General features: G+C 41.6%; 1 protein-coding gene and 1 long non-coding RNA gene across 5 annotated transcripts in view; both read right to left on the minus strand.

The window, feature by feature from the left end:
* LOC138760768 (uncharacterized) overlaps nt 1-6,039 on the minus strand; it is a 29,042-nt gene extending 23,003 nt beyond the window's left edge. The window contains exon 1 of the long non-coding RNA XR_011355856.1: nt 5,588-6,039. This is a non-coding gene — a long non-coding RNA (uncharacterized lncRNA). The remainder of the gene's footprint in view (nt 1-5,587) is intronic.
* macrod2 (mono-ADP ribosylhydrolase 2) overlaps nt 1-13,638 on the minus strand; it is a 1,543,249-nt gene that overhangs the window by 1,443,082 nt on the left and 86,529 nt on the right. The gene's annotated exons all lie outside the window — the stretch shown is intronic.

The raw sequence follows: 13,638 nt of genomic DNA on the forward strand, positions 1-13,638 counted from the left end.
ATCCTATTCAAATAGAAAGACTCCAGACCTCCAACAGTGTTTCAATGGTTTTCTCATTATGTCTTGTGTAAGTTTAGAAAAAAAATTAGATATCATATATTTGATTCATCAGTGAAATTTGAAGATACACAGCAATATTTTATGACTTATTTTTATATGATGTATATGTTTCCTAATGTGATTAGATGAGATATAGTCTTGCCTTTGTTTTTTGATTTATGGTAGGAGCCAAAATCTACAAAATATTTGTAACCCTAAGAATAAGGTGCTCAGCTGTTTTTGTTTAGTTGTATTTTTTTATTAGAGTAGGTAGGGTGTTTTACATTAAATTCTTCTTTCTTTTCATTTTTATCCATTGCAGTGGAGGGGGAATGTGTATAAAATACACACACATATGTGACATTGTATTTTCAGTTTTGTTCCCTTGTCTTCATCATACTGTATTTCTTATCAAAAAAAATCAATAAAAAAGATTGAAAAGAAAAAAGGAAAATGTGGAGGAGAGAGAAGAGAGAGAGATCACACAGGTGCACATTCTGATCTAATGTCCTCAACAGTTTTGAAGAGAATGAGTGCAGAGTCATTTCTGTATGTCCCAGGACACTTTTGACTTTGTATTGGAACTTACTGAGCCACACCTGAGGCGTAAGTCAACAAACTGGCGACAGCATCTGGAACCTCGGCTTAGACACACTGTTGCTTTGTGGTGGTGTGCTATCCCTTAGTTGTATTTTTGGTGTCGGTGTTGCCGCTGTGTGCATTGGTACGTCAAGCTACTGGAGCTTTGAAAAGAGGGCCCTATTTAAACATTTTGTTGACCTCCCGAGTGGTGCACGTCTTCAGGATACAGATTAGTAGAATGGGGGATTCCAATGTGTGCTCGTGTCATTGATGGCACACAAATTCCCAACATTGCCACCCCCCCCCCCCCCCCCCACCATGACAACACACCAGCTTACTACAATCAGAAAGAGTGGCACTCCATTGTTCTTCAAGCTGCTGTTGACCACAACTGCTGGTCAGGAACACAGCCCAAGTTACAATTATTTGTTTTTAACAATTAATGTGTTTCATATGTCAATCTATACACAGTCTTTTTGTTGTTCCAGCTTCAAAAATATGGATGTGGGTTGGCCTGGTCGCATGTATGATGCTCAAGTTTTAGCCAACTCATCCATCCCCTGTGAAGTAAGTCTATATATCCCATTGTACAGTAATGTGTGTGTAGATCAATATGTTCATTTGTCACATGTAATCATATAGGATACAATCACTGTGAAAAATATATTTGTATAAACTTAAGTGATGGCTGACTGATGCTACCTCAAATAAAACTTATGACAAGTCCAAGGGTCAGGTTCAATCCTTTTATTGTAAAACAGCCACTGGAAAACGTTAGTGAACTGATTGCTTGTGATCTCAGAGGTAGCATAAAGTACTTAAGCATCTACAATGCTCTGCTCACAGAAATCCAAAATTTTTAACGGAGTGGAAATCTCCATGTATCTAGTCAGAGACCCAGCTTACCCCCTCAGGAAATGGCTGATGAAGGGGTTCACTAACCACCACGCACTCAATCAACAGCAGTGAAGCTTTAACTACCGTTTGAGCTTGACAAGGATGATGGTGGAAAATGCTTTTGGATGTCTCAACGGACGCCGGAAGTGCCTGGCCAAGTGACTTGATATTTGTACCCCTTTAGTATCAGACTTTGTTGTTGCCTGTTGGGTTCTACACAATATATGTGAAATCAACAAGGGAGACTTCTTGCCAGAGTGAAACACTTAGCTTCCCAATTCCACAAGCCCGATCAAGTTGTTTATCAGGGTTCACAAGCACACAACCAGGCTATCTGTGAAGCAATTATGTCCATTCTGTAAGCTATTTAAGCAAACAATAACAACTTATAGTAAATGTATATTGCACATGTCAGAGAACTGTCGTGTACAGGAAAAGTAAATTACAATAAAAGGGAAAATTCAACAGTAAATAACTATTTATAACTGTGCTGATAAACAAAACACCAATGACCATGTGCAAAAGTAGTAAGGCACAATACAGTGTGGGCAACTGCTAAATCACTCCAGTAGCTGGAGGAAGGAGAAGGATCATATGTGTCATCCATGTGGTGGAGGCTGTCACTCTGATGCAGTAGCAGAGAATAATACTGCCTCTGGGGTGCACGAGCGCAGGTGGTACTGTCGTGTGGGGGTTTGGTGTTATGGAGCGGGAGAAGGGTGCTGTGGTACAGGAGGTGCCATGAGTGCAATCAAGTCTCGTAGAAATGAGACCTAATTCTGCATCTCACACTGAATGTCCTTAAACATGCTGCCGAACTTATCATTTGATCTGCCATCTCTGCCCCCTGCGCCTCTCTCCTCAGCTGCTCTTCATGGACCCTCTGCATTTCCAATAGGAGGCGTTCCCTCTCAGATCCTCACGGTCCATGGTCAGTAACAAGTCCCTTTAGCTCCTTTGTCACCGCCTGGGCTTTGGTTGATTTCTGCCGCAACAGGCATCCTAGAGAACAATAGAATACAAGCGGGATTAGCAAGACAGCTCTTTATGGGCAAAACACACTTACAAAAACACATGAACAAAAAAAGGTTAATCACAAAAAAAATAATAAGTTTTTACCTGGTCAATCGGGAGGCACAGATTCACTGTTTTTATTGCTGGTCTCTGTGTCCATGTTGCTAGGGTCTCCGGCATCAGCACTGCTGCTGGAGGAGGGAGACACAGCTGGAACGGTCTCAGGGGAAGCTGGATCCTCCATGTTGCTCAGAAGAGCAACCAGGTTTGCAGAGTGGCTTGTGCCCCAAATGAAATACCTCAAATTGAAATATGGCCCTCTACCATTCCTGCCATTATGGTTGTTCACCTGATGGAATTTTTTTTGCAAGCTCTTTAATTTGCTTTTTACCTGCACCTTGGCCTGAGCAAAGCCACAGTCTCCAAGGTGTTGTGCCAGCCATTCCAATATTGGGCCATCCTTTACACATCCTAGCTATGTCGCCTTATTTCATCCTCTGCTCGGAGGATAATGATGTCCTAGATCTCTTTGTCTCCCTAATTCACAGATACTGTAACCATTAGCTGCTGACTGCTGCCTGCTCGTTTTAAATTTCCCTCTGGTAGGTCGCACACATAACACATCATCAAAAGGTCAAATACCTTTCCCATCCTGGTCCTAGGCTGCCAGGTCACTCTTTTTACACACACATCGATTCCATGTTGTGATGACCTCTGCTGCTAGCTTAAAGATGGGGATGGAATGACACCCCCTAATTCCGTGCTCGCACCTTTTACACAGAAGGCATGGCACAATAAATTGTTGTCATGTAATACAACTTTTTTTAAAAGAATGTAACATACATGAAATTTTTTAAGGATGACAGAGAGTTGCCACTTTGTCCAGCACCCCTCACAGGGTTGAGCCCCAGCAAGGAATGAACTCACGACCCTTAGTTTACAAGACCAGTGCTCTAACCACTAAACTATTGGAGCCTCAATAAAGATACAATATTCCCTCCTAGAAGTGACTGTGTAAAAGGGGCTATTATTTTTCTGATACATGCACCAGAACAGTATATATTATCAACATCACCATTGGACTGATGCTAAATATTATTTACAAGCAAGTGTTTTGGGGATACCTTGGATAATTCCCATGTCCTATATGTATAGTTGACGGAGCAGTTATCATTTTGGTCTAATATTTTACCAAAACCACAATGTCTTGCCAATTTTAGCTTATCACAGATCTGTAATGAAGTACCTCAAAACCATATTTTGCATTAAATAATTAAACAAAATGATATATTGTATATTCATTTAATGGATGGTTTTATCCAAATTTGAATGTCCAACTCTTTACCATGGGGCTATTTCCCCTTGCTGTAATCAGCAATGCAGCATTTGATGCTTTAATCAGGTTCTGACTAGGTAACAAATTAGAACCATTGTACAGCCATTCTCAGCAGAAATCGTAAAGCCCCCTTGGGGGCCACAGCACATTTAAGAGGGAACCACAGACTGAAATCATAAAATATTTATAATTTTTTTTTCATAGACAATAGGGGAGATGTATGGAAGAGACAAACTAAATGACTGATTCACAGGGAAAAGGATCCATGAATGGCTACCAAAATACATAACAGCATAGAAACTGGCCCTTCGGCCCATGTAGTCAGCGCCGAACTGACCCGCAACCATTCCATAACCCTCCATGCACCTTCTCTTCATGGAACCATCCAAAATTTTCTTAAATGTCAAAATTAAGCCTGCATTTACCAATTCAGCTGACAGCTTGTTCCACACTCCCACCACTCTCTGCATGAAGAAGTCCCCCCCCCCCACCATGTTCCCTTTAAACTTTTCCCCTTTCACTCTTAACCCATGTCCTCTAGTTTTTATCTCTCCTAAACTTGGTGGAAAAAAACCTTCTTGCATTACTGTATCCATACCCATCAGAATTTGTATATTTCTATCAAATCTCCCCTCATTCTTCTACACTCCAGGGAATAAAGTCCTAACCGGTTTGACCTCTATCTGGAATTAAGTTTTTCAAGTCCCAGCAACATCCTAGTAAATCTTCTCTGCATTCTTTCAATCTTATTGATATCCCTCCTGTAGTCACTGCGCACAATATTCCAAATTTTGCCTCACCAATGTTTTAACCATAACATCCTAACTCCTATACTCAATACTTTGATTTATGAAGGCCAATTCAAAGTTTTTCTTTTATATCTTTTTGCAATTTTTCTTTTTAACTGTCATTTAATTTTTGAATTGCTAGACTGCATTTTTGTATTAAAGAAATTGCTTGAATGGTTTCTGGAAAAGAAAAATCTAACTTTCAAAGTTCTGATTCTTTTCTAATGAGTAATGCTCAATGATGCTCTCCTAAAACAAGTAATAAAAATAATTAATTTCACCTTTTTCAAAATTAGACTTGATTTGGTACTAATTTTAACTTCAGATGGATCCAAAGCCATTTAAATAATTTGAGACCAATAATTATTGTAATTGTAAAACATGGTAGCTAATTTACACAGTAAGCTCCCATGAACATTATCGGCAGAAATTCTGCTCTTAGTTATAGGCCAATGAATAAATATTGTCTGGAATACAGTGGATAGCTAACTTGCTTTTTTTTTTAAAAATTGTCTCATGGTATATTTTATTTTTGCCCATGAGAATTCTTCCATCAGTCTCACACTACTGCCTGTGGCATCGGACTAGATTTTTATGTTAAAATTTTTTAGCTTTAAATTATAGTTTTCAAATGACAAACCACATAGTGAAATAAATCTAATACTGCCACATGATTTAGACATGTCCATGAAACAAAACAAGTCATGGAATTTTCACCAGTTACCCAAAATATCAAGACTTTGTAGAGGTATCATTCAATCTGTTATGTGAAGGTATTTGGACCTTAATCTTAAAATTACCTGCTGTCAAATAAAATCACTCTTTTAAAAAGGAACATTTCATAATTACAGGGCTTAAAAATCAATTATTAAAAGCCACGGAGGCAGTATGCAAATAAATGGGATGACAGAAGAATACAGGTATTACAGACCTATTGCTGGGCTTAAAGTTTATGTTGCTTTTTGCATTGACTGGTTTTCAATGTTCAACATGTCCAATTATCTTGTAAATAAAAGGGTGACTGTTATGCTCACATCACAATTTTATCTTGAGTCAACCATGGTCCCTATCCAACATTTCTTCAAAAGACAAAGACACCCATACATGCAGATTTCAGATTTATTGTCAGAGTACATTCATGACATCACAAACAATTCTGAGATTATTTTTCCTGTGGGCCGGGCAGAATTAACACTTATTGGTAGTGCAAAAATAAACTGTTCACAATGTTCACATGTAAACAAATAATGGAACAAATGACTGTAATACAGAGAGGAATTAAAACAAAGTGCAAAAGTAAGAGTGATCAAATGAGTCCCTGACTGAGTTTGTGGTTGAGGAGTCTGATGGTGGAGTAGCAGCTGTTCCTGAACCTGGTGGTGCAAGTCTTATGGCGCCTATACAATAGATTCAAAGTACAATATTTCAAAATTATGCTGGCCAGAAAGGTGGGGGGGGGGGGGGAGGGCAGGGAAATGTCAGAAATCATCCAAGTGGACTATTTCTGACATCTCTTTCCCCTTTCAGTATCTCTGTTGCCAATCATTTTTGTAATTTTGGTGGATGATTCCTGAAAAAGTGTCCCAAAAGCTGAACAAGGCACAGGGAACATCTAGAGCAGGGGAGGCCAAACCACCGCTCACGGTGGTCGGGCTCCTGGCAGGAGCGGGGATGTCAGGCTATGGCAGTGGATCCATCAGCACTCACCATCCTGGTGCACACACGGACATTTCAGTGACTTCGGCCTCAGTTTTGATCCCTCGGCCACTCAGTGGTGGTCTTTATGGTGCCAGCTCCCAGCAGTTTTTCTGGGAATGTGAGCAGCAGGGAAATGGCTGCAATTCCAGGCAAGGAGGAGGTGGTGGGGAGCAGGCTGTGTGCAGATGGGACCAGGCTGAGTCAGAGGCTGCAAAGGTAGATCTATGCCCGTCCCTTGCCCTTGCAGCATAGCCCCAACCATTGCCCAACACCCAAGGTTTGTCCATCCACGCTGTTGGTCTCCGCTCCACATGGTTGTTCCCCCCTCACCCAGATCCCATATCCCGGGGTGATTACCTCATATAAACATGAAGGCATCTATCTGGTGAGTGTCACAAACTCGGACTGTTACAGTGTCCAAATATGCTGCAGCCCAGAGAACAGCTCTGTGTGCCGGGGAGCTGAGCTAGAGCGCCATTACACAGGATGGGTGGGGGATAATTACAGAATATTCATACTTGATCTGTACAGATAGACCCTGACAAGATATTTTCAATTTATTATGGAAGTCCCGGAACCGAACCCCATCGGATCCTTGATGGGATTCGATAGCAGCTTTCCCTGTAAATGTTCTCAATGGTGGGATGTCCTGGGATGTGTCCACTTCTTCTTCCAGGTCTTTATGCTCAGGAGTATTGGTGTCTCCATACCAGACAGTGATGCAGCCGATCAGCACACATCACAACACACATCTGTAGAAATTTGCCAGGGTTTCTGATGTCATACCAAACCTCCACAAACTCCTAAGTAGAGGTGCTGATGTGTTTTCTTCACAATGCCATTAATGTGTTGGGTTCGGAAAGGTCCTCCAAGATAGTGACTCCCAAGAACTTAAAATTTGCTTACCCTCTCCACCTCTTATTCCCCAGTGTTCACTGGATCATACACATCTAGTTCTCCCGGTCTGAAGTCAACAATCAGCACCTTAGTTTTGGTGACATTGAGTGCGAGTTTGTTGTTGGTGCACCATTCAGCCAAGTTTTCAATCTCCCTCCTGCGAGTTTGTTGTTGGTGCACCATTCAGCCAAGTTTTCAATCTCCCTCCTGCGAGTTTGTTGTTGGTGCACCATTCAGCCAAGTTTTCAATCTCCCTCCTGCGAGTTTGTTGTTGGTGCACCATTCAGCCAAGTTTTCAATCTCCCTCCTGCGAGTTTGTTGTTGGTGCACCATTCAGCCAAGTTTTCAATCTCCCTCCTGCGAGTTTGTTGTTGGTGCACCATTCAGCCAAGTTTTCAATCTCCCTCCTGCGAGTTTGTTGTTGGTGCACCATTCAGCCAAGTTTTCAATCTCCCTCCTGCGAGTTTGTTGTTGGTGAACCATTCAGCCAAGTTTTCAATCTCCCTCCTGCGAGTTTGTTGTTGGTGCACCATTCAGCCAAGTTTTCAATCTCCCTCCTGCGAGTTTGTTGTTGGTGCACCATTCAGCCAAGTTTTCAATCTCCCTCCTGCGAGTTTGTTGTTGGTGCACCATTCAGCCAAGTTTTCAATCTCCCTCCTGCGAGTTTGTTGTTGGTGCACCATTCAGCCAAGTTTTCAATCTCCCTCCTGCGAGTTTGTTGTTGGTGCACCATTCAGCCAAGTTTTCAATCTCCCTCCTGCGAGTTTGTTGTTGGTGCACCATTCAGCCAAGTTTTCAATCTCCCTCCTGCGAGTTTGTTGTTGGTGCACCATTCAGCCAAGTTTTCAATCTCCCTCCTGCGAGTTTGTTGTTGGTGCACCATTCAGCCAAGTTTTCAATCTCCCTCCTGCGAGTTTGTTGTTGGTGCACCATTCAGCCAAGTTTTCAATCTCCCTCCTGCGAGTTTGTTGTTGGTGCACCATTCAGCCAAGTTTTCAATCTCCCTCCTGCGAGTTTGTTGTTGGTGCACCATTCAGCCAAGTTTTCAATCTCCCTCCTGCGAGTTTGTTGTTGGTGCACCATTCAGCCAAGTTTTCAATCTCCCTCCTGCGAGTTTGTTGTTGGTGCACCATTCAGCCAAGTTTTCAATCTCCCTCCTGCGAGTTTGTTGTTGGTGCACCATTCAGCCAAGTTTTCAATCTCCCTCCTGCGAGTTTGTTGTTGGTGCACCATTCAGCCAAGTTTTCAATCTCCCTCCTGCGAGTTTGTTGTTGGTGCACCATTCAGCCAAGTTTTCAATCTCCCTCCTGCGAGTTTGTTGTTGGTGCACCATTCAGCCAAGTTTTCAATCTCCCTCCTGCGAGTTTGTTGTTGGTGCACCATTCAGCCAAGTTTTCAATCTCCCTCCTGCGAGTTTGTTGTTGGTGCACCATTCAGCCAAGTTTTCAATCTCCCTCCTGCGAGTTTGTTGTTGGTGCACCATTCAGCCAAGTTTTCAATCTCCCTCCTGCGAGTTTGTTGTTGGTGCACCATTCAGCCAAGTTTTCAATCTCCCTCCTGCGAGTTTGTTGTTGGTGCACCATTCAGCCAAGTTTTCAATCTCCCTCCTGCGAGTTTGTTGTTGGTGCACCATTCAGCCAAGTTTTCAATCTCCCTCCTGCGAGTTTGTTGTTGGTGCACCATTCAGCCAAGTTTTCAATCTCCCTCCTGCGAGTTTGTTGTTGGTGCACCATTCAGCCAAGTTTTCAATCTCCCTCCTGCGAGTTTGTTGTTGGTGCACCATTCAGCCAAGTTTTCAATCTCCCTCCTGCGAGTTTGTTGTTGGTGCACCATTCAGCCAAGTTTTCAATCTCCCTCCTGCGAGTTTGTTGTTGGTGCACCATTCAGCCAAGTTTTCAATCTCCCTCCTGCGAGTTTGTTGTTGGTGCACCATTCAGCCAAGTTTTCAATCTCCCTCCTGCGAGTTTGTTGTTGGTGCACCATTCAGCCAAGTTTTCAATCTCCCTCTTGTATCCTGACTCATTTCCCCTTTTTATACAACCCTATACCGTGGTATTGTTAGTGAATTTGTTGATAGTTAAATTACACAGTGATGCAATTTAACTAACTCTTCAATGGAGAACTTCCAAACCAGAGTTTTGCCAGAATTGCATAACATTGGTTTAATATTTCTGAATTAACATCCAGTTCCTGCATTCAAAGATTTAAAATCCGAACTCCATGAGTAATAGTGATGACTGAAATAAAAATGGATTAGTGACCAGTGGATCACTTGATAAGCTGTTGAGGCTCTGTTGCATTAGAATTCATCCTTTCTGCACTTTCAAACAAAAATTCAAGGATTGATTACAACCTTATATTACATTACAGTACCCAACCTCGTGTATCTTATTAAAATGAGCTGGTGAATGGCAGACTGGAGAAAAATAACAATGAATGTATTTGACCATAATAGAAGGTTATTTTGTTGATCTTCCGAATTTAGGAAACAAAGTGTCATGCACAATAAAAATGATACTGGTAAGCTAAATACGAACTAATACCTTGCCTCACCAAACTCAAAAAGGGAACTGGAAGAAGGTTGCATCCTCCAGGGACCAGCGTTAGGTCATTTTGGGCAGTGCACACCGTGCATCTTGGCGCCTCACAGTTTGGCGGGCAGCAACCTCCTTTGAAGAAGACTGCAGAGCTCACCTCACTGACAAAAGGCAAAGGAGGAAAAACCCAACACCCAACCCCAACCAACCAATTTTCCCCTGCAACCGCTGCAATCGTGTCTGCCTGTCCCGCATCGGACTTGTCAGCCACAAACAAGCCTGCAGCTGACGTGGACTTTTTACCCCCTCCATAAATCTTCGTCCGCGAAGCCAAGCCAAAGAGAAAAGAGACAAATAAATAGCTGTGTTCCAACATTAAACTGCCACGTTTTACCTCCACCTGGTTTACCAATCCCACCAATGTCTCCTCCATTTCTCCAGTACCAATAAAGGGCTTTGGCTTGAAATGTCAGCCATTTGTTTCCTCCATTGATGCAGCTTGACCAGTGGAGCTCTTACAGCAGATTGTATGTAGCATTAAAATGTCTTTTCCTCTTTGTAAATGCCAGTTCATTGTCTTTAACATTCAATTGATTGGCATCTCCAGGTTTCCACACAACAGCCGCCAAAAAAAATAATAATATATACTTGATGCATTCAAATCACATTTCTCAAAAACAAACTCAGTCAAAAAAAAAAACCATAACATTGAAAATCCAAACCATCAGGCTGCTTTTCTACGAAATAGGCTGCTAAATGTGAAATTGAATTCAACTTCAAGGTAGATCCAAGTGGCTCCAGTCTGGTGTTTCAATCACTTCAATGATCTGCTGGAGGAAGTCAGCAGAATGAGCATCATCAATGGGAGAAAAAGAATTGTCCACATTGATAAAGGACTCCAATCTGAAATGCCGATTTTTATTTTCTTCCACTGATATTGCTCAACCCATAGAGCTCCTCGAGCAGTATTGTTCTTTTTTGTTTGAAATTCCAGCATTTGCAGTCTCCGTGTTTCTCTTCAACCATCATATTGACTATCATTACTCAGCAGGACATGGAGAACAATTGGATCAGGGACATGTAGATATCAAAGAGACCATTCAGGGTGAAAAGACCCTGGCCCCGGTAGAATTAATCCCAAGTCAGAAAAACAAGTCAGAAAGTTTCTGAGACCTCAACAGAAATCTTTCCATCCTCTCTAGCCACAGATAAAAGATTATTGGAGTATAGCCAGAGTTATTCCTCTATTAAAGAAGGATGAAAAGGACACACCAAAGAATTACAGGCTGGAGAGCCATACATCACTGAGAGGGATAGGTTCTCCTCACAGAAGTCTTGAAAAACAGACTTCTTAGGAACAGTCTGCGTAGTTTTGCGCAAGAGAAGTCACATCCTACAAACTTGATTTTCTTTTGAGGAGATGAGGGACATGATTGGTGAGGGGAGAAAAGGGAAAGTTGCACATGCTCAGGGACCTTGGTAAAACTTTCTTCAAGGTCCCTCATGGAATGCTAATTCAAAACATTAATTTACACGACATCGATAGGCATTTGGTAGATAGGATTCAAAATGAACTTGGCTGTAGATGACAGAGGGTACTGGTAGAGAGGTGTTATTTTGACTGGAGGTCCCTGATAAATATTGTTCCACAAGGATCACTGCTGGAAGCTGTTATTTGTGATACATAAAAAATGAGTGGGATGAAAATGTAGGTGAGTTTATTAGTAACTATGCAGATGGCACAAAAATTGGCAAAATTTCTTTTAATTGAGACACACAGAATGGTAACAGGCTCACGAGTACATGCCACCCAATTAACCTTCACCTCTGGTGGGAGGAAACTGGAGCCCCAGGGAAATCCCATACAGACACGGAGAGAATGTACAATCTCCTTATAGACAGCGTGGGATGCGAACTCCAGCCCTGATTGCTGACATTGTAATGGCATTGCGCCAACTGTGCTGCCTTATATTGTGGATAGTGAGTAAGTTATCAAATGATGTAGCAGAACACAAACCTGTTGGAAACATGGGCAGATAAATGGCAGATGGAGTTTAAATGTGTGGCTTTGAACTTACTCTCAGAGAAAAGCATACAGTCAAAGGCAGGATTATTATAAGCAATGAAGTACAGAGTGACCTTTTTCCTGAGAGTAGTAATACAGGTGCTTAGGGTGGGAAAAGAAGGCATAACACACTTGCCTTCATCAGTTGGGCATGGAATATAAATGTAAATATGTCATGTGGCAATTCTTGGGAATTTTGGTTTGGCCACATTTAGAGCATTGTGTACAATTCTACTCACATTACAGGAAGGATGTGGCAACTTTGGAGAGGGTACAAAAGAGGTTAACCAGGATGCTGCCTGCATTGGAGTATATCACCTTCAAGGTTGGAGAAACTTGGATTGTTTTCTCTGGAGCGCAGGAGCTAAGGGGCAACAATCTGATAGAATTTTATAAAATTATAATTGGAATAGATATATTGGAAATGTCGAATACTAGAAGGCATAGTTTTAAGGAGAAAGAAGAAGAGTAAGAGCTCGATTGCCAAATGCAAAGCATTAAAAATTACGATGAGGTCAATGTAGGATGAACATGTTCCCAGTAGGAATGGCAAACCTGGTTAACAAGAGATATAGCAGCACAGATCAGAAAGAAAAATGAGGCATATGTCAGTCAGTAAGACAGGTTCGAGGGAATCCCTTGAAGAGTACAAGGAATATGGGAGCATAGTGAAAAGGGAAGTAAGTAGTGCTAAAAGAGGTTTGGAAATAGCTTTGTCAGAGAGTGTAAGGGAGAGTCCAAAATAATCTTGTATCAAGATCAAAAGGGTCACGAGGGAAAAAATAGGTCATCTTAAGGATCAGGATGGTGTCAAAGCGCACAGCCAGAGGAGATGGGGAACATGAGAGCAAGAGTAGGAGGGGAGGGAGGTAATTAAAGACAGCCAAGGCATGTCTGCACCAAGAGTGAAGAGGTGTTAGCAATCTTCGAGTATATTGAGGTGGAGAAATCAAAAGGTTCAATCTAGATGCATCACAGAAAACTGTGCAAAGGCAGGAGGAAATTTTGGGAGTTTTGACAGATAGTTTTAAACTAATCGCTAAAGATGGAACTTCCAGAAGATCAGAGGACGGCAAAGGTAGCCCTGCTTTTAAACAAAAGCTGTAAGGATGGTCTGGGTAACAAGTAATCCATTAGTCCGATGTCAGGAAACTATTGGAGAGGATTCTGAGAGATATAATCCATCAACATTTGCAAAGGCAGGGGAAAATTAAGGAGAGCCAGCATGAATTTTTGCATGGTAAATCCTGACTCGCAAACTTGAAAGATGGTAGACAATTGATTTTATAAAGCATTTGATAAGATCCCACATGACCTGTTGACATGGACGGCAAAGACACATTAGATAGGAAGACAAATGGATAGAAAAAATGGTTCAGCGATAGGATCAGAAATTGGTTGTAGAAGGCAGTTTTTCAAACTGGGGGACCATGACCAATGGAGTACCTCAGGGTTCAGTACCTGGACTCTAGCTTTTTTTAAAAAATATACACTTGATTCTGGACAAGGATATTTATGGCCAGGAAGTTTGCTGACAGCATGAAAATATGTTGTAAGCACAGATGGAGAGTCAAAAGCACAATTCAATGGGACTTTCCATGACCTGAGCATTCTAGACAATGAGTTTGATGAACAAAGAGACAATGTTTAGATGGACATAGATCATCTTATGACGTTTAAGGAATAGGGAAGTGAATTTCATATAATTTCATAAAGAAGGTGTCTTCATAGATCTATTAATTGTGGTCAAACAATAAGAATTCAATTGTTCACCATCTACAGTGG

This window comes from Narcine bancroftii, chromosome 4 (assembly GCF_036971445.1).
Source record: "Narcine bancroftii isolate sNarBan1 chromosome 4, sNarBan1.hap1, whole genome shotgun sequence".
NCBI classification, from domain to species: Eukaryota; Metazoa; Chordata; class Chondrichthyes; order Torpediniformes; family Narcinidae; genus Narcine; species Narcine bancroftii.